Source organism: Oncorhynchus kisutch, linkage group LG30, assembly GCF_002021735.2.
Source record: "Oncorhynchus kisutch isolate 150728-3 linkage group LG30, Okis_V2, whole genome shotgun sequence".
NCBI classification, from domain to species: Eukaryota; Metazoa; Chordata; class Actinopteri; order Salmoniformes; family Salmonidae; genus Oncorhynchus; species Oncorhynchus kisutch.
Window position 1 is genome coordinate 28,208,804 of NC_034203.2, and position 21,768 is coordinate 28,230,571.

Here is a 21,768-nt window from a genome sequence, read left to right on the forward strand (position 1 = left end):
GACCCCATTACGGTTTATTCCCACGTTTCCTGCGTTCCCTGATGGGAATAACCCAAAGCCACTCCACTCCCCCTGGCCCTTACCCGGGACCCGTGTCATGTGGTGTAGTATGTGAACCATGTGTGTAACTACGACCCAGGAAGGAACACATACACCCCTGGCAGCCATTTTGGACCCCACCTTTGAAGTAGTTTCCAGGCTGGTCATTCATCTGTTAGCACAGGGAGGGTGACTGGTATGGGCCAGGGCACGGACAAGCTCCAAGCTGTGAGGAGGTTTTAGTTCGTTTCTTGTCTAGGTCGGTCTTGGCTGGATGTGGTTCAGTTGGTTTTATGTCCCTACTGAACTTGTACCTTTGTTGGGTTTTACTTTTTGGCCCTGGCTTGAGCTTGAATAGATGATGACACTTTGGTTTGTTCTGTAAATCCTAATGGAGACCTTTAGTTGGTTTTAGTGGTCTGTAAAAGAGCATTGTGATGCAAACCAGAACGCTAGTATCCTGGAGTTTCCTTATTCCAACACTTTGGTTGGTAACACTTTCTATGGCCTATATATGTACGATGTTTATGGCACAAACACTATACACACATTGATAATATATTTCACAGAGGACACATATAACATCATAAACATGCTATAAGCATTCATTACAGCTCCTACCCCTATCCTAGTGTATGCGTTACTGCACCCATAATGCATTACACACAGGTGGTTTTGTAGAAAAATATCTTTCTTTGTATTCTAAGCCATTATATTATAACAATTCCAAAGATCCATTGGTTAAGGTGGACAATATCTCAGAAAACAGAGCACTGAGAGACCCTGCTCTGTTTTAAACAAGTAGACCCTAACAGAAAAACTACAACATTTTTCAAGGGGAAAAGCCAAATGTCCTGAAATTATTATAAATAAAAGCACCACCAAGAAATAACAGCTTGGCTATAAAAGCACCAGAAGGCAGATGTGAATAAGGAATGGAGACAACTTGTGTTGCATCCCGAGTTATTAATATGAATGACCTGTTCCTCAATAGCCTGCCGGGTTAGTTAGGAAAGTGGTTACTATAGAGATTTGGGCACAGGAAGGTCATCCTAACGCTGCATTGCCGAGCAGCCATGTCATGCACACAGACTGACTCCATTCTAATGACACCTCATCCAAAATGTTGTCATGCTCTGAGGTGGAACTTCCAATGCAAAACTTAATATGACAAAACCTGAGATGAAATGTAGGCATATTGTCTCCGTGGGGCGGCAAGTAGCCTAGTGGTTAGAGCATTGAGCCAGTAACGGAAAGGTTGCTGGATCAAATCCCTGAGCGGACAAGGTAAAAAATCTCTCATTCTGCCCCTGAACAAGGCTGTTAACCCACTGTTCCTATGCAGTCATTGTAAATAAGAATTTAGAACTTAAGCTCAAGGCTCAACCAGGTGTTTTTATATCTGCATCAGGAACCGTTTTTATGATAAGGCTGTGTGAGCGAGGCAGAGCTGGCAGGAAAAGTGCAGTGATCAGCAGGCCAGGCAGAAAAAAGCTCTCAGAAGATGAGCTCTCCTCTTTTCTGCCATCTCTCTCTCTCACACACACACACACACACACACACACACACACACACACACAGGGGCAAACTGCTAGCCTCACAGAAAATACTGTAAGGTTAAATAAAAAAGATAATTATGACACTTGCAGTAACATACAGTACAGTTTAGAGTCTACTCTAGTACAGCTCAGGAACAAGTGGTGCCATAACCCTCAGGGTCGGGGTAATTGGACTGTGTATTGGTCAAAAGATTTGGCTTTGGTTTCTGCATGAGGACAATGGGGCCCTTTTCATCTCAATTTGCAAGATATTTTGTCAGGAATTGGCCTAATTAGCCATCACTGTCTTGTCTTTCGTCTTCTCTGAATGTGTCATTTGGGAGAGGGCTCAAGATTTTCCCTGGTGTGTGTGTGTGTGTGTGTGTGTGTGTGTGTGTGTGTGTGTGTGTGTGTGTGTGTGTGTGTGTGTGTGTGTGTGTGTGTGTGTGTGTGTGTGTGTGTGTGTGTGTGTGTGTGTGTGTGTGTGTGTGTGTGTGTGTGTGTGTGTGTGTGTGTGTGTGTGTGTGTGTGGTTATGTAGGCGGCAGTGTAGCCTAGTGGTTAGAGCATTGGACTAGTAACCGAAAGGTTGCAAGTTCAAATCCCCGAGCTGACAAGGTACAAAAATCTGTCGTTCTGCCCCTGAACAGGCAGTTAACCCACTGTTCCTAGGCCGTCATTGAAAATAAGAATTTGTTCTTAACTGACTTGCCTAGTTAAATAAAGGTAAAAAAAAATAAATGTGCAGCTAGTTGGGGTGGAGAGAACACCATTAACACTTATAGTATTTGTACAGAGCCTCGGAGCTCTGGCGTACCATTGGTGACGGAGATTGAACCACATGAGCCGCCTCTGTCCATGCAAATACCGGGAGTATCTAGGTTTTCCAGTTTGTCTGAGGTGAATCAGAATCACAGTAAAATACCCTCCGTAGTTACATGTCGGGATTGTTTTGCAGGTGCGTAATAGGAAATGTTCAATAGGAGTATAAAGCAAAAGAAATCCCCGCCCACTGCACAAAGTTGCCTAACAAAGGCCTAACATATTTATTTATTTTGTACCAACGTTTCGACCTCACGCCCTTCACTGTCATACATATTCTGACCGAAGGTAGGATACACCGACCTGTCAGTCTGAGTTAGATATGCAACTTCCATGGGCTCACTCTCGATATATCTCTATTTGTGCATCTCTATCTCCCTCTATAAGTGGATCTCAGTCTATATAACTGTCTTTGAGGACAGTGCGAAGCTGCTGGTGGGTGGTGGGCGGTAAGTAGGCACGGCTGCCTGTTATGTAACCGCCAGGGAAGGAGTTGGCCAGGGAGGGTGTCTCTGTGTCGAGGGGCTCCCTGGAGGTGTGAAGCTCCCTCTCTGCACATCCCCCTCGCCTGCCTGGGTGGAAGGAAGTAAGGCTGTTGAGTGCGAAGCCCTGAGGGGTTTGATGAATGGGATGTAATGGGGGTGGTAGAGGAGTCTTCCACCTCAGCAGCCCCCCCCCCCCTACCCTCACCCTAGTTGCCTGACAGGGCCAATTCACACAACTGCTCCTGCCAACTACCCCCTCACTGTCTCTATCGCTCCTCCCCGATCTCTCCTCAATCTTCAAAGTAATCACTCGCCTATTACACTGACTATTGGTGCTATGACTCCCGTTGTTTACAGCCCTCTCAGACACCCTTATTCCTGACAAAGACATGTGATCTTGTCAGATAGGGTGGCAGTAGCCTGAGGACAGACCATCCAGAGGGCCATCTGACTCTGTCCTGTCCTCATGGCACTGCCTCAATGAACAAGTGAATGGCCACAGAAATCAGTTACTGTAGATGGAAGTGTTCTTAAGGCATCACACAGCGAGCGGTTGGTTGCAGTTCAAAGCTGTTCAGGAGGGGCCGATCAATGGCTTGTATTGTCTCTGCTGCATTCATAACAAGGTCCCTGACTGCAATTGCAACACATTGTTCTCTGAAATGTTCTTATTGAAGGACCGTATATGATTTCAACAGCTTGGATGTTGTTTTTGTTTTGACTGGGGATGTTGTCTGTTGATTGTATAGGCCTCAAGCCTTGTTGACCTATCCTTGGATGGTCTAGCCATGCAAATTTGTTGTGGCTTTCTGCTGCACCACTGTATTTATGGATTTATAATGCATTGGGTCTGTTATACATGCAGTATATAATTAGACCCAACCAGAAGACTCAAAGGTGCACGAGGAAATGTACAGTGCTATGAGAAGTATTTGCACCCTTTCTAATTTTGACGTTTTTGCAAAGGAGGTCTTAATCGCTCAATTTTACATCTAACTACGATGTTTGGTGCAGTATTTCTAAATGAAAAAATGTGCTTGAAAATGAGTCTTAAAGTTGAAGGACAAGAAAGACTTTATTGAAGAATCCCTACTGTTGACCAATCACTGGCAAGGGGCATAGACTTCGGCTACCGACGTTGGCTCACTTCAAGAAGAAATGTGTGCCCGAACAGCTGGGGGGGAACCCACTTCACCTAAAAGTCAAGTTTGACAAGAAGCACCTGGATGATCGTCAAGACTCCTGGAAGAATGTTCTATGGACAGATCAGACAAAGTGGACGATGTAGGTCCCGTTATGTCTGGCAAAATTCAAACACTGCATTCCATCCACAGTAAGAACCTCATACCAACGGTCCAGCATGGTGGTGGTAGTGTGATGGTTTGGGGATGCTTTTCTGCCTCAGGACCTGAATGACTTGCCATTGAATTATCCATGAATTCTGCTCCATCAGAATTCTACAGGAGAATGTCAGGCCATCCGTCTGTGAGCTGAAGCTGAAGCGCAGCTGGGTCATGCAGAAAGATAATGATCCAAAACACACAAGCAAGTCTAAATCAGAATGGATGAAACGACACATTTTGAAGTTTTGGAATGACCTAGTCGAGACCTAAGTCTGATTTGAGATGTTGTGGCAGGACCTAAAACGAGCAGATCGTGCTCGAAAACCCACCAATGTTGTTGCGTTGAAGCAGATCTGCATGGAAGAGGGGGCCAAAATAGAGAGAATCAGAGAGGGCAAATACTTCTTCACTGTATATCAAGGAGTGAAAAAATTGTCTCTATACACTTATATACAGTATGCTCATGATGAAGTGAAAAGGTCAAGCGTAGCATTGAAAACGCTAGCTGAGCAATGCAAAACTTTTAGCCTGCACATTGTCAAGGACTGTGTGTGTGGAAGGGTGGAACATAACGGTAAAGCCAAACATTTTTGGCTGGTGTGAAGGGTTGGATATGCTCTGAGAAGAACCATTTCACCCGTCCAACTTTCATTCCAATTTTTTAAAACAAGATTGGTGTGTTGGGAGTGATCTATGAACCCTACCTGATCCTCTTCTAGTGTGAGTGGTCTATGGAACGCTACCTGATCCTCTTCTAGTGGGAGTGGTCTATGAACCCTACCTGATCCTCTTCTAGTGGGAGTAGTCTATGGAACCCTACCTGATCCTCTTCTAGTGGGAGTGGTCTATGAACCCTACCTGATCCTCTTCTAGTGGGAGTGGTCTATGGAACCCTACCAGATCCTCTTCTAGTGGGAGTGGTCTAGGAACCCTACCTGATCCTCTTCTAGTGGGAGTGGTCTAGGAACCCTACCTGATTCTCTTCTAGTGGGAGTGGTCTATGGAACGCTACCTGATCCTCTTCTAGTGGGAGTGGTGTATGAACCCTACCTGAGCCTCTTCTAGTGGGAGTGGTCTATGGAACCCTACCTGATCCACTTCTAGTGGGAGTGGTCTATGAACCCTACCTGATCCTCTTCTAGTGGGAGTGGTCTATGGAACCCTACCTGATCCTCTTCTAGTGGGAGTGGTCTATGAACCCTACCTGATCCTCTTCTAGTGGGAGTGGTCTATGGAACCCTACCTGATCCTCTTCTAGTGGGAGTGGTCAATGAACCCTACCTGATCCTCTTCTAGTGGGAGTGGTCTATGGAACCCTACCTGAACCTCTTCTAGTGGGAGTGGTCTATGGAACCCTACCTGATCCTCTTCTAGTGGGAGTGGTCTATGAACCCTACCTGATCCTCTTCTAGTGGGAGTGGTCTATGAACCCTACCTGTTCCTCTTCTAGTGGGAGTGGTCTATGGAACGCTACCTGATCCTCTTCTAGTGGGAGTGGTGTATGAACCCTACCTGATCCTCTTCTAGTGGGAGTGGTCTATGGAACCCTACCTGATCCTCTTCTAGTGGGAGTGGTCTATGAACCCTACCTGATCCTCTTCTAGTGGGAGTGGTCTATGGAACCCTACCTGATCCTCTTCTAGTGGGAGTGGTCTATGAACCCTACCTGATCCTCTTCTAGTGGGAGTGGTCTATGGAACCCTACCTGATCCTCTTCTAGTGGGAGTGGTCAATGAACCCTACCTGATCCTCTTCTAGTGGGAGTGGTCAATGAACCCTACCTGATCCTCTTCTAGTGGGAGTGGTCTATGAACCCTACCTGATCCTCTTCTAGTGGGAGTGGTCAATGAACCCTACCTGATCCTCTTCTAGTGGGAGTGGTCAATGAACGCTACCTGATCCTCTTCTAGTGGGAGTGGTCTATGGAACCCTACCTGATCCTCTTCTAGTAGGAGTGGTCTATGGAACCCTACCTGATCCTCTTCTAGTAGGAGTGGTCTATGGAACCCTACCTGATCCTCTTCTAGTGGGAGTGGTCTATGGAACCCTACCTGATCCTCTTCTAGTAGGAGTGGTCTATGGAACCCTACCTGATCCTCTTCTAGTGGGAGTGGTCTATGGAACCCTACCTGATCCTCTTCTAGTAGGAGTGGTCTTTAAAACATTTGCCAGTTGGAACTAAACATAGTCACTTAAAAAATAAATATGGGACTTTTTTGGCATCCCAAGCTTCTTAAGACATTCACTGCAAACACTTTCTTCAAGTAGAAGCTGAAGAACCGAGTGCGTCTCTCTCTCTCTAGCTCAGAACTGATTCACAGATCATTTCAATCTGTGAAAAGAACACGATTTCAGGTTTGTATCCAGCCACATTCATCCACCATGATGAAAACTAGTGTGTACTATGGTTGGGTGGATGGACAGTGAAGTGCAGATTGCAGAACATCATGAAAAGATGGAACCTCTTTTTCGTATTAGATATTTATTATGTTTTGATTGTCATTACTCTTTTGCTTCCAATGCCCCAGTACCACGTTCTGCATTAGCATCGAATAGCCCCTGTGATATGCAACTTTTTAGGGAAGTTAGGAACCAATATACACAGGCAGTTAGGAAAGCTAAGGCTAGCTTTTTCAAACAGAAATTTGCATCCTATATATAGTACAAACTCAAAAAAGTTCTGGGACACTGTAAAGTCCATGGAGAATAAGATAAGAGCACCTCCTCCCAGCTGTCCACTGCGCTGAAGCTAGGAAACACAGTGACTACCGTTAAATCCAAAATAATTGAGAATTTCAATAAGCATTTTTCTACGGCTGGCCATGCTTTCTGACTGGCTACCCATACCCCGGTCAACAGCCCTGCCCTCCCCACAGCAATTCGCCCAAATCTCCCCCACCTCTCCTTCACCCAAATCCAGATAGCTGATGTTCTGAAAGAGCTGCAAAATCTGGACCCCTACAAATCAGCCGGGCTAGACAATCTGGACCCTCTTTCTAAATTTGCCAAAATCATTGCAGCCCCTCTTTCGTATCGTCTGAGATTCTCATAGACTGGAAAGCTGCCGCGGTCTAGACCCAAACTGCTACAGACCTATATCTATTCTACCCTGCCTTTCTAAGGTCTTTGAAAGCCAAGTTAACAAACCGATTACCGACCATTTCGAATATCACCGTACCTTCTCCGCTATGCAATCTGGTTTCAGAGCTGGTCAAGGGTGCACCTCAGCCACGCCCAAGGTCTTAAATGATATCATAACCGGCATCGATAAGGGACATTACTGTGCAGCCTTATTCATCGACCTGGCTAAGGCTTTCGACTCGGTCATTCACCAACATTCTTATTGGCAGACTCAACAGCCTTGGTTTCTCAAATGATTGCCTCGCTTGGTTCACCAACTACTTCTCTGATAGAGTTCAGTGTGTCAAATCGGAGGGCCTGTTGTCCGGACCTCTGGCAGTCTCTATGGGGGTGCCACAGGGTTCAATTCTCGGGCCGACTCTTCTCTGTATACAACAATGATGTCGCTCTTGCTGCTGGTGATTCTTTGATCCACCTCTACGCAGACGACAGCATTCTGTGGCCCTTCGTTGGACACTGTGTTAACTAACCTCCAGATGAGCTTCAATGCCATACAACTCTCCTTCCGTGGCCTCCAACTGCTCTTAAATGCAAGTAAAACTAAATGCATGCTCTTCAACCGATCGCTGCCCGCCCACCCAGCATCAGCATCATTACTCTGGGCGCTAATTACTTAGAATATGTGGACAACTACAAATACCTAGGTGTCTGGCTAGACTGTAAGCTCTCCTTCCAGACTCACATTAAACATCTCCAATCCAAAATGAAATCTAGAATCGGCTTCCTATTTCGCAACAAAGCATCCTTCTCTCATGCTGCCAAACATACACTCGTAAAACTGACCATCCTACCGATCCTAGACTTCGGCGATGTCATTTCCAAAATAGTCTCCAACACGCAACATATTGGATGCAGTCTATCACAGTGCCATCCGTTTTGTCACCAAAGCCCCATATACTGCCCACCACTGCTGCCTGTACGCTCTCGTTGGCTGGCCCTCGCTTCATAATCGTCGCCAAACCCACTGGCTCCAGGTCATCTACAAGTCTCTGCTAGGTAAAGCCCCGCCTTCTCAGCTCACTGGTCTCCATAGCAGCACCCACCTGTAGCACGTGGTCCAGCATGTATATCTCACTGGTCACTCCCAAAGCCAAATCTTCCTTTAGCCGCGCCTCCTTCCAGTTCTCTGTTGCCAATGACTGGAACTGCAAAAATCTCTGAAGCTGGAGACTCTTACTTCCCTCACTAGCTTTAAGCACCAGCTGTCAGAGCAGCTGACAGATCACTGCACCTGTACATAGCTCAACTGTAAATAGCCCATCCAATCTACCTCATCCCCATACTGTATTTATCTTGCTCCTTTGCAACCCAGTATCTCAACTTGCACATTAATTTTCTGCACATCCTACCATTCCAGTGTTTAATTGCTATATTGTAATTACTTTGCCACCATGGCCTATTTATTGCCTTACCTCTCAAAAGCACTTGCTTTTGTACTCTATTGTTGATTGTATGTTTGTTTTACTCCATGTGTAACTCTGTGTTGTATGTGTCGAACTGCTTTGCTTTATCTTGGTTATCGCAGTTGTAAATGAGAACTTGTTCTCAACTAGCCTACCTGGATAAATAAAGGCAAAATAATAAAATAAAACCACAAACAATAGGTACAGGCCCATTGCACAGCAGTGAGTCTTGTTCAAGCTGCTGATTCTGGCAGGAACAACTGAGTATCCAAAACTAGAGCCGTGGCAGACGGGAAGGTGGATGGACAACCAGATTACAGTCATTTAATTGAGCTTCCAGTAGTCAACAGATTCAGAGGACTGAAGACAGCACCTCTCACGCTTAGCTCTTCTCTCTGTCTATTGAGTTTATCTAACTACTGTCATGCTGGCTGGCAATATTAGTTAGCTAATATCCCATTTTTACTTTACACATTCTGAGGAAATATTGTGCACACTGAAGAAAGCTGGACATTGCTCTGCAGTAAAAAAATAAACTATTGCTAAATATTCTCTCATAAGCATTTTTGTTTGTTACCCCTCAGGTTTGCTCAGATACATCAAGGATATCCATCGCAAAATATAACTCATACTGGCTGTAATTTTGCCAAACAAAGCATTTGTTATGAGGAGACTTCATATTGCCTAAAGATTTGTAAAAACCCTCACAATCTATTGCCGTGCTTTCTGACATCTGACAGAATGCCAAAATATTAAAACGTCAACCATATGGAAACATGGACGTGATAAATCACATTTTGATAGCTTGCAACACTTTGCGACGGACTCATGAATCATTCAGATCATGTTCTCTGAAATGCTACATTATGCAAATAAACTTCCTTAAAGAAGCCTCTTGTTTCAAAGTACATTGGTATTGTACTTTGGCCGTATTTAATCAATTTGAACAAGTACTGCTCTCAGCCCGTAAGAATAATGACTTGTGCTGGACTCAAGGAATTAGCGATATGTATATCGTAAATGATTTTACTTAACCTTTTATTTTATTAGTACGACAGGAAGTTGAACCCTACCAACTGTCGAACTTTGTCAACCCAGCATCTAATTATTAATTATCACATCTGTCACATCTATTGATTGATGTCTCTCTTCTTTTCTCACATATCCTGTCCCTGGCCTATATGATGAATTCCAACCATAATGCAACTCTGAAGGTAAGTCATATTTTTGTGTGAATCTGGTATATTCCATGTCCAATGCACTTAGGACATAGGTCTTGCTCTGAATCATCACAGTTGATTTCTAGCCTTGTGTGGTAAGCTTACATGATGTCATAACTGAGGTGCGTAAGACCAGTTCATTCCCAAATGAAGCTACACAGAACAAATTGACAAAACACATTGGGATATATGACTATTTTCATGTGATGCATACAGTATAAGCAGCATTCCCCTTATTGTGCCCTGCCGTAACCCTACCAGACTGCCCCCTGCCGTAACCCTACCAGACTGCCCCCTGCCGTAACCCTACCAGACTGCCCCCTGCCGTAACCCTACCAGACTGCCCCCTGCCCTGTTCTGTCAGCAATTTGGACTACCAGCTGCTATAGTAACAGCTCTGTGCTTTTCCACCTGGGCTTAATGCTATGTTCCGTTTCCTCGCTCACGATCCTGACACTGTAAAACAGGGCCTGTACACAAGGTCACAGCCCCGGACAAGGAAAACTACTGGCCAAACTACTTCTCTCATAATATTTTATGCATGGTCTCAGCCTTGAGAATTGCTCAATTGTTATGTATGAAACGTCCCTTCTCCCTCTGTGGAACACTCTAGCTCTCCAATTAGCCATAAGCACTCCATTATGTTGACTCTAGATGAATAGAGGGCAAATGAGGGTGAGAAGCACAAGCAGGCAGACAGTGGGCTCCTTTTAGTTTACACTGCAGACTGTGTGGCACAAACCCTGCTGCAAACTACATGGGATGATTTGATGACTGTTTCCCCACCATAGTTGTCCCTAGGGGATGATGCTGGTATGGGATTGGCGCTAGGGTTGTGATTATATTGTTAGTGTAGTAATAGCATGTAAAAGAGCAACTTCATATAAAGTGTTTCCCTGGCCTGTCTTACGGAGGAGGAAGTACTGTAGCTGAAAGTTGAAATAGTCTCAGCCGGGTCTACTACTAACTGTGTATTTGCCTGCCATCATTCTCAGCGCAGTGGGATAAGCTAGTGAGTAGTGATGGAAGTTATCAGCAGCAGACTTGTATATTTTTCCAACTACTGCAGAAGAAGAGTACTTTGATTAGTTTTGCTCTGGTGAGACAAACATTCTTCGGCTCTGCTCCACTTAAACTCATACACAGAAATGCAAACACACATTTGGGAGTTTCACAGAAAGCAGATAATTATGCACATCCACGTTAGTTTATTTTTTATCATTGTTGTTTGCCTCTCCAACTCTATGCCCAGCCCAGCCTCCCCAGCCCAGCCAGCCTCCCCAGCCCAGCGCTGCCTGCTGCCTGTGTGTGATTGGGTGGGACAGCCACAACAGAACGCAGTGAGCACCAAACAGTAGGATTATAGTGCTGATTTGGGAGTGTGTCTCGTCTATCTATCCACTCCTGTCTTGTCTGTCTCTGAAGGTTTTTGTCTCTCTGAGTTACATGGCTGTTGGCCTGTGGAGCACTGCCCATTTCCAAACTAAAGTACTTAAGAGCCGTAGTAAATAGTTGTAATGGTGCATTTTGTGGCCTAAAGCTTAGATGCAGTAGATGCAGCCTTAGTCTTGTTGTGGATATGCAGTCTGTGGCTAGGTGAGGTCTGTGACTGAGGATTGGTACTTTTGCATACATTTTGCATTGACTCAGGAAGTATCCTATTGAGTTAGTGGCATTCCAGTCTCCTTTTCACCTCAATAGTGGTCCAGGTAAGTCAAGACATGGTGGGGGGGGGGGGGCTTTACTCTTGTATTCTATTGCACCTATATTGTTCCTCAAGCAAGGGTGGAGGCCGCCGACCTCACAAATCCCTATCAGCCCTTCTCCTTGAAGTCTGCAGTTCTGTCCCCCCCCCCCCCCCCCCCCAAAATGTATTTTGCTCAACACGAAGTTCAAAAATCACCGGAGAATGGCTTTAAGTTTGCCGGTCTTCCTGATTGCCAGACAAAGATGGATACGATCAGAGGCTTTTATGATAGACTTCCCTGCCCTTCTCTGTCAATGTAATAATGGTCAAATCAAAGATCGTGAGAGACATGGATGCGGGCGAGAGGAAGAGATGAATTCATTATTACCGTGTGTGTGTGTGTGTGTGTGTGTGTGTGTGTGTGTGTGTGTGGTGGCGGCTCCTCCAGATGAGTGGCTTTATGTAAGGCCAGTCATAAATCAACCTTCTACACAGATAATGACAACCCCCAACGCTGCCTGCATGCCGCCTCCACCTCTCTCTCTCGCTCTCTCCACCCTCGCAACACATCTAGGTTCAGAGCCATGTTTCTTCTTCCTGCTCTTAGTTCTCTTGCCTCGCACCTTAAATAGCTTGGCTTTCATTGGTTTCAACTGTTCCTAGGGATGACAACATATCTGACCCTGTATCAGTGGTTAGGGGCAAATTTGATCTATTCCCTTTAGCTTTGTCCTCCATAACACTGCCAATCAGAATAAGTGTCACAGAGAGGGTGTCAGGAAGTTAAGATCAAAGAAATGATGGTGAGATGAATGATCATGAAGATGATTAGATTGTTGGTGTGATGATGGTACAGCTTATGGGTTTGGTTGTTGAATCATTCCAGAGGCTTTTAGAAAATATTGAGCAGGATTATTATGAAGTTTTACAAGTAAATTATACTGTAACTGATCCACTGTGGACCAAATAACTCTGACTATTTATTCACTGTGGCAATCCATGATCAATCATTTGATATGTTTTTATTCAATCTGTTAAGTGTTGCTACTTTCCCTGGTGTCATCACAGAAGTAGACATTTCTTTCAGTGCTGCGTAACAGAGTTTTGGTGAGGAGCATCTCCTGAAACTGCGCCACAACTCTGAGTGGGAGCTGACAACTTTTTCCACGCAAGTTGCATTTGATATTTTGGGCCAGATGATTAGCTTTGCCAGTTTGGGAGTGTGTAATGTGTTGTGGCACTGTCTCTCTCTCGCTCTCTCTCTCTCACTTAAAAAAAAAAAAAAAAAGCACTGGTTGATTGTCCCTTTTTTGCTGATTTATCTTAAATACCAAAATATATTTAAAAAAATCTCCACAATTTTGGATCTTGTCTCATCGTTGCAACTCCCCAACACGCTCGGGAGAGGCGAAGGTGGAGTCATGTCTCCTCCTAAACATGACCCGCCTAACCGTGCTCCTTAACACTCGCCAGCTTAACCTGGAAGTCAGCCGTACCAATGTGTCGGAGGAAGCGCTGTTCAACTGGTGACTGGGGTTAGCCCGCAGGCAACCCGGCCCGCCACGAGGTGTCGCTAGAGCGCAATGAGCCAAGTAAAGCCAAACCTTCCCCTAACCCGGACGATGCTGGACCAATTGTACGCTGCCCTATGGGCCACGGCGGGTTGGGGCACATTCTTGGAATAAACCTGGGTCTATAGTAACGCCTATAGCACTGCATCGCTTAGACTGCTGCGCCACTCGGGAGGCCTATTTTCTCTATTTACTGTACTAGTTATTTTCTACTTACTGTCTGAGATTACAGTAGAACCAGAGTTTGGAAAACCCAGAGGCGCAACATTGCGAGAATTCCGGGAACACTTGAGAACAGACCAAACAGAACATGCTGAGGTTTGGGGTTAGAGAAGTCAATAAGAGCTGAAAAATTCTTCCTTAGTTGTTAATTTTCTTGAAATCTAAAGGCACAACCAACACTGAGTGTACAAAACATTAGAACAGCTTCCTAATATTGAGTTGCACGCCCTTTTGCTCTCTCAATTCATTGGGGCATGGACTCTACAAGGTGTCAAAAGCGTACCACAGGGCTGATGGCCAGTGTTGGCTCCAATGCTTCCCACAGTTGTGTGAAGTTGACAGGATGTCCTTTGGGTAGTGGACCATTCTTGATACACATAGGAAACTGTTGAGTGTGAAAAACCCTGCAGCGTTGCAGTTCTTGACACAAACTGGTGTGCCTATCACCTACCACTGTTCAAAGGCACTCAAATCTTTTGTCTTGCCCATTCACCTTCTGAATGCAACACGTACACAATCCATGTCTCAATTATCTCAAGGCTTAAAAATCATTTTGCCCTGTCTCCTCCTTAAAAATCCTTTAATTTGTCTCCTCCCCTTCATCTACCCTGATTTGATGTAGATTTAACAAGTGAAATCAATAATAAATCAGGACTTTCACCTGGTCAGTCTATGACATGGAAAGAGTAGGTGTTCTTAATATTTTGTAGATTCAAGCCAAAGTCTTAAGTAGTTTCAGATGTGATTACTCCAGCCTTGAAAGTGTCAAACTGAGAAGTCCCTTTTTATTTTATATTTTTCTCATCAAAAACTACTTTTATATCCGGGAGACTACATTGTTTCTATGCATGAGCTTAGCTAGACAACGTTGCCATGACATCACCGACAACTGATCTGGATTTCTATTGGATAAGCAGTTTTAGCCCATCTTCCTACTATACTGTCTTTGGTAGAACAAGTCATGTCGAATGTGAATTCTTCTCTTATTTCACAAAGAAGGGTTTGATTTTTGCAAGTAAGGGATTTGTCAGTTGTTGGCTGAATCACAATGTGTTCTAAACTTTCCCAATAGGTTTTTCACTTGGCCAGTTATTAGCATTGCCTCTAATATGTTCACATTTGGAATGATTATTTTACCAGCCTTGGAATTGTCAGCATTTCTGCAGGCATTGAATAGACTGAAATTAGGAGGAAAAAAACAACCTTTGATACAAGAGACTTTACACATTTTTGCACCATCTTGATTTTGACGGACCCCCATTTGAATTTATTTTCCTCCGTAACAGTTGCAGCTCAACATTAGTAACATTAGTAAAAGTCTGTATTAACATTTTAAAAAATATATTATGAGGCTACCAAAGCATCCTAATACTCACAGCACTTTGCCAAAGAATATTCTATATTCTAGTAGTATCCAGTCTCTGGTCCTGCCCTGACCCACAGTAGGAAGATGAGGGATGTGGTACCAGGATGAGGAGGAGGGTGTGACTTGGCCCTGTGTGTGCAGCCTGCTGGTTGTGTAGTCAGGAACCAGAGTCATCACTCACTTCCAAATGTCCCTGTTCTCTCCATTCACCTCCTGCAGCACCATCTGGTGAGGATGCCAGGGTCTCGCTGGCCTGCATGGTGGCAGATTTAGAATCGCACCACGGCTAGGACTGCTGCCAGGGCATAGACAAGGAAAGAGGGAAAACCCTGGAGGGAAAAGGCCATTTTGCAGTTCACGCCGGTCTGTCCTGCTCCCTCAGATTGTTGGCTTGGACAGCAGCCCAAAGTGTTGACGTAGGCCGCTGTTGGCTCACAACATGACATCTACTGAAGCTCATCTCATCGACTATACAACGACATCAAGCTTATCTCTTAGAAGCATGCTCGACATTGGAAGTTGGACCAATGGACATGTCCTCTGTCTGTGGCATCGCTAGGTTTGTCCTGTTGGCTTATTTGAGCAGTACATTGCACATTTCCAGAAGAAGAAGATATCTATCTCCATGTTAAATTAATAGTTGTAAACAACCAGAAGTCATTATTCTATTGGCATTTTTACCCATTATGTGATATTTCTGCTTTTTACCCACTGTTACCTCTTAATCTAAAGCAGCAATCAGGGTCAGGTTGTGGGCTGGTCTCTTTCTCTCGTCCCTCTCTCGCTCTCTCTTTCCCTCTGCTCTCTTTCTCCCCCCTCCCACTCTTTCTCTGTTCCCCCCTCTTTCCCTCTCTTCCCAGGGGAGTGCTCTGCTGCCATTCTCTACTTAATGAGAACACAGGCTACCTGCTGCCTGCTAATATAATGAGCGCAAGCACCAATAGAAGTGGGTCACCGTTTCTAAACCTTCTGTATTATTAGGGAGTGTGTGTTTAATGTGTGTTGGTTATTGTTTGTAAATGGGTAACACTCTCCAACCTATTCTTTCAAGGAATAATGGAAAGTGTTCTAGTCTAGTAGTCTAGATGCCTTTTTCAGATGTCTTTCTCTGCTCGTCCAGTTCTTTCATTCATTACATGTAACTGTTAATGGGGCAGACCGAGACGGTGGGACAGTAACTAAATCACCCTCTCCCCATGGTAACCAGCTTTTAGTTGCTGCTGCTTCTATTGATACAGCCATCTAATGCGGCACATGTGCGTTTCGAATGACTGTCAATCTCTGTCAGGAAGCAAACATGACTGGGAGGTTTTTAGAGGTCACATGCACTGCAGTCCCAATCGTTTCCTTCATGATCACTGAAAGGTGATCGACTGGATAGGTTTCCTCCATATTGCTTTCACTGATCATGTCCTGTCAGATCATTGTTCGGGGAGGTGGAGGGGACAAGGCCGGCTGTTAAAGCCTTTCGTGTCTGTGTATGTACACAAATGATCGGCCTTGGCAGAAAGCCAGAATCCTCGTCCCAGATGACGATGTCATACTGGCAACTGACTCTCACAGCAGTACCCCGTCACCAGGGTTGTGTTCATTATGGCATGCAACTGTAAAAAAAATATGCGTAACTTTTTGGCCAACGCCAAGTAGTCTATCCCTGTTTCAGTCAGTTTTCTTCTGTTCTGTAACTAATGAACATGAACTAACACACTTTCCTCTCCTAGACATGTATGCATCTGTATACAGACAAAAAACAGTTTGGCTAAGGTTCCCACTTTTCCCAGTCCCTATAGTACCCTCCTTTCCTGCTCATCTTTACCTCTACTTTGGGATCTGAAGACTTTTAACAGAAGGATGGTGGGAGGAAGCAATTGTTTTGATGTTGAGGAAAATTGGCAGTTTACTTACTGTTGTCACATTTTCTTATTTTTCAAGGAATTCAATTTATTAGATATTGTAAAAGATTTGTAGCCAAGGCCATCTTTCAGTGGGATATTTGAGTGTTGTACCTAGTCTAGCAGTTAGTGTTTCGGCCATTAACCGAAAGGTCGCTGGTTCAAAAACCCGAGCCGACAAGGTGAAAAATCTGTCGATGTTCCCTTGAGCAATGCACTTAACCCTTATTTGCTCCATTGGTGCCGTACTGCGATGGCTGACTCTGTAAAACCACACACTTCACTGTACCTATCTGGTGGACGGATGTGACATATATTTTTTGACCTATTCCTATTATGTTTTTTTTTGTTTTGTGTCTAGACGTATGTACAATAGGAAGAACCAATGGATGAAGGAAGTGGAGATTCCTACAGTATGTTACTGTGTACCAAGGAGAGACTACGTATTCCTCAGCTACTCTTTAGGGGGGTCTGGCAAGCAAACAGTGGTTACGTTGTTAATTTGTAGGTATTTACTCTATTGAACTTTACAAACGAAGGTGTACCGTACACAGTGAACATTCACCCATCAGGTGGAGATGACAACACAATTATATCTTGGGTGTATACATTCTAATAAGGAAAGGTTCCTGGAGTATCCTTTAGTTGGTTCTTGAAAATGAAACTGTGGGGGGGAACCCCTAAGTTCTTCCAATCTTTTATTTGATTTTTTAACTACCGACATTATTTATTATGAATAATAATGTGCATAACAAAACAATTTTAGTTGTGTTTATTATGCTTTTTAGTGGCAAAGCAGGATAAAAAAAATCTAAATATGAGGTAAACTCCCAGCAGAGCCCCAAGTCCAATGGGTTTATCCTCTGGCATGTTGATGTGCTCCGTATCCATAGCCAGAATGATTTTGCAGTGCATGGTGATTGAATAGGTTTCCTGTTATATTCAAAGGTGTAGGGAGGGTGAAGTTTTGATGAAAAAAAAAGAAGATATATATACAGATGTTTTAGAAAAGATGCACACAACATAATTCATACCTTGGTTTTTGTGGTGAATGTGAACGAAAACAACAGTTTTGATAATGGTTTTCATACACATACCTTGTCCATAATGTAGAGGACTATGGGATATTCATTGAAGAGGTAAGGGAGGAGGATGGTAAATGTGATCTGCATGACATTCCTTCTTGTATACCTACAGACAAGTGAGCAGTTCAGTCATCTGCACCCATTACAGCTAGCCGTCTACATATTCTTACCTCTTTGATTGATATCCACTGAATTGCATGCATTTTCTGTTTAAGAAGATTGGCGGTATCATTATCAAACAATATACATTTGGGACAAACCTTACCTTAAATTGAGATCTTTATATTTCAGTGAAGTGCCTGCATCTGCGGTCCTTTCAAATCGAAAGGTTTCAGTTGGGCAGTTAGTTGGTGGGGGGGGGGGGGGTTCTTCTTGCAGAAACCTAAGAAGGGGGGGGGGGCATTTTCAGTGCCAAGAACCCTCACTAATACCCCTTTTGCACTGTTGGTAAGTAAGCCTTTCACGTGACAAACTGATTTGTTGAACCCCCTAACTTTTAGTGTAGTTTCAGCCCTTAAACCTTAGCCACCACAAACAAGACCTGGCGTGCATACACACAATTGGAACTTTTTGGTGTGTGCGCACACCACACTGTCATTTGTGAAGAGGACAGCATGGAGCAATGAGCCTTGTTCCATCTCTGCTCTCTTACTGTGAAAGCACTTCCTCTCCTCCTCCCTCACTCTGTGTGTCTCTGGTTGTTCAGAAAATGGCAGCGTCTGTCTGGTTGTTCAGAGCATGGCAGCGTCTGTCTGGTTGTTCAGAGCATGGCAGCGTCTGTCTGGTTGTTCAGAGCATGGCAGCGTCTGTCGGAGTCTGTTTTGTCTGGGTGTCTTGGCCGGTCTCGCTGTCTCGGTCAGTCTGTCTCTTGTCACGAACCGGCTCAAAGTCCGTAACAAAAGGGAGATAACGTGGAGATTAGGAATAACAAAAATATATTTATTAACTGAGGTAACGTAAATACAATGGTGTGTGTAATCAGTAGTGTGAGTGTTTGCGTGCATAAACGTGTTAATGAAGGGTGTTGAAAGTGCCAAAACAAATCGGCCACAACCAAAATCTTAACAGTTTGTCTGCATGGAGCGTCTCCTCAATTTTTATTTTAACTTTGTTTAACTAGGCAAGTCAGTTAAGGACAAATTCTTATTTTCAATGACTGCCTAGGAACAGTGGGTTAACTGCCTGTTCAGGGGCAGAACGACAAATTTGTATCTTGTCAGCACGACAAGTCCAACCACTAGGCTACCCTGCCGCCCCAATGAATAGGGAAGAGGTGTATTTATCCTGGGACACACCCGGGCCCAGGTGTGTCCCATGTCACTGACTACCCTCTCAGCTCCGCCCGCCGACATCCTAATAAGGAAAACGAGCGCAAAGAGAGAGAATACGGCAGACAGAGGGTTGTCATACCCCCCCCATAAAACTGGGGACCAACAAGGACCCCGGAATACCATTCCAGTCACACAAACAAAATACTGCCCTGGATGAAAGTAAACGCCTGGGGCTGCGTCCCAAATTCATAAGGGGGTATTTGTTCACACTTCCACTTGCCCCAGCCAACCTCGTCCTCCCCAGATTTCAGCAACCTTTGTGCACAGGAAGCAACGTTTTAAGAGGAAAGAAGAAAACGAGACCAGAAGAGGACAGACGGGAGCGACAGGACAATACCAAACCAAATAAACAATGGTCCGTCACGTAGACATTCAGGAACGGGGCACACGAGAGAGCACGTCAGCAACAAGCTCCAACAAAAAGAACGTCTCAGGGTCCTTCTCATTACATTTTGGCAACATATGTAAGTTTCCAACAATATCAAATGAGTCTGTGGCATGACCGAGAGAGGAGCGATCACTAGGTTAATCTCGGTCACCTTCCCAGAACTGTGGCATGACCGAGAGAGGCACGATCACTAGGTTAATCTCGGTCACCTTCCCAGAACTGTGGCATCACCGAGAGAGGAGCGATCACTAGGTTAATCTCGGTCACCTTCCCAGAACTGTGGCATGACCGAGAGAGGCGCGATCACTAGGTTAATCTCGGTCACCTTCCCAGAACTGTGGCATCACCGAGAGAGGAGCGATCACTATGTTAATCTCGGTCACCTTCCCAGAACTGTGGCATCACCGAGAGAGGAGCGATCACTAGGTTAATCTCGGTCACCTTCCCAGAACTAACTTATCCCCTGAGAGCTTTCCTTCCCTAACCAACTGTAGCCACTCTTGTTGCAACTTGATTTTTGCATGCTCCAAATCCTGTTTTAAATGCCAATTGCTTTTCATACTTCACACGATCATGCTCTATTTGTAACATAAGCAGTTCTTTCTGTTCAGAAGACAGACCACTAGGTCTGTAACGAAACGGGGAGACGGCGAGTCCTCGGCAGAGGCTGCCCCAGTGGTAACTTCAAGAATACCACTCTCCATCAGATTGGCCTTCTATATCAACCTAACAATCTTTTTAGATGTTTCACTAATTTCAATCTTGTAGTGTTCAGTGATCTTCAACAGCTGTTCTTTAGTACATAAGTCTAACAGTTCCTCTGATGGAAAGCGAATGAACTCATCTACATTAGACCCCATAGTCACAAGTAAATACACAAAAAGAAAACACCTTGCTCTTCCCCTCTGCTGAGCACACCGGACCACAACAAGAAAAGACACTTTGGCACCACAGAAGAGAGAGATATGTATATGGAGCTTCCCCAAAACCTACAATAATTCAACCCTAGTCTTCGTGCAGATGGGTAACCCTAGTCTTTGTGTGGTGGGTAATTACACACTGTAGCCCGCTGGTAAGGAAATAAACAACCCAGCACAGTGGCAGACAAAAAAACACGCCCAACATATTCCAAAGTGTGATAAAATGCTTATGGCCACTAGAGCATGGAAGCATATGACCAGACACACACACACACACACACACACACACACACACACACACACACACACACACACACATTGGCAGACTTAAACAACCCCTTCCCACACCCACCTTAACAAGGGAAAAAGAGAGGCTATAGCTCCGGGTTGTAAGTGTTACTACCCTACACAAATCTCCCACTGAGGTACAGTCGACAGTACTCACCTCCTCGGAACGATGTTCCAACAGCGAGTAGAGCAAGAGTCTCCAGCCTGGGCAGGGGCCTGGAAACTAACCAATGTACTCTTAACGCAGCACACAACCAACTATCCACCATAGTGGCAAGTTTACCAAACAAACAACGGCAACCAATACGGGGTCGACCAAACATTACACTTCAAACAAGCTGTAACAAAAACTGCAAACAAAGCACCTACAGAGGTAAAACATTAACTCCACGTTTTCTCCCAAACACAATACCTTCAAGATCCCAGAACGAGCCCCCACTTGTCACGAACCGGCTCAAAGTCTGTAACAAAAAGGGAGACTGTGGAGATTAAGAATAACAAATACATATTTATTAACTAAGGTAATGTAAATACAATTAATAATGGTGTGTGTAAGTGAGTGGTTGCGTGCACAAATGTGATAATGAGCGGTGTTGAAAGGTGCCAAAACAAACCAGACACAACCAAAATCTAACAATGTGTCTGCATGGAGAGTCTCTCTCTGTCGGTCGGTCTGTTTCTCTCTAGGTCGGTCTTTCTCGCTAGGTCGGTCTGTCTTTCTGTCGGTCGGTCTCTAGGTCGGTCTGTCGGTCGGTCTCTCGGTCGGTCGGTCTCTCGGTCGGTCAGTCTGTGTCTCTGTCTGTGTCTCTCTCTCTCTCGGTCGGTCTGTTTCTCAGTTGGTCGATCTGTTTCTGTCGGTCTCTCTCTCGGTCTGTCTGTCTGTCGGTCTCTGTCGTTAATTATCTCGGTAGGTCTCTGTCGTTAATTATCTCGGTAGGTCTCGGTCGTTCAGTCTCTCGGTAGGTCTCGGTCGTTCAGTCTCTCGGTAGGTCTCGGTCAGTCTGTCTCTCTCGGTAGGTCTCGGTCAG

General features: G+C 44.7%; 1 protein-coding gene and 1 long non-coding RNA gene across 2 annotated transcripts in view; one reads left to right on the forward strand and one right to left on the reverse strand.

The window, feature by feature from the left end:
- The window catches only part of LOC109874721 (arf-GAP with GTPase, ANK repeat and PH domain-containing protein 3), a 261,538-nt gene that overhangs the window by 16,612 nt on the left and 223,158 nt on the right, over positions 1 to 21,768 (forward strand). The window lies entirely within an intron of this gene.
- Positions 17,486 to 18,214, reverse strand: LOC109878853 (uncharacterized). Its single transcript, XR_002253434.2, has 3 exons — positions 18,079 to 18,214; positions 17,826 to 17,919; positions 17,486 to 17,661 (listed from the first exon to the last, which is right to left on the reverse strand). It is a non-coding gene; the product is annotated as an uncharacterized LOC109878853 (long non-coding RNA).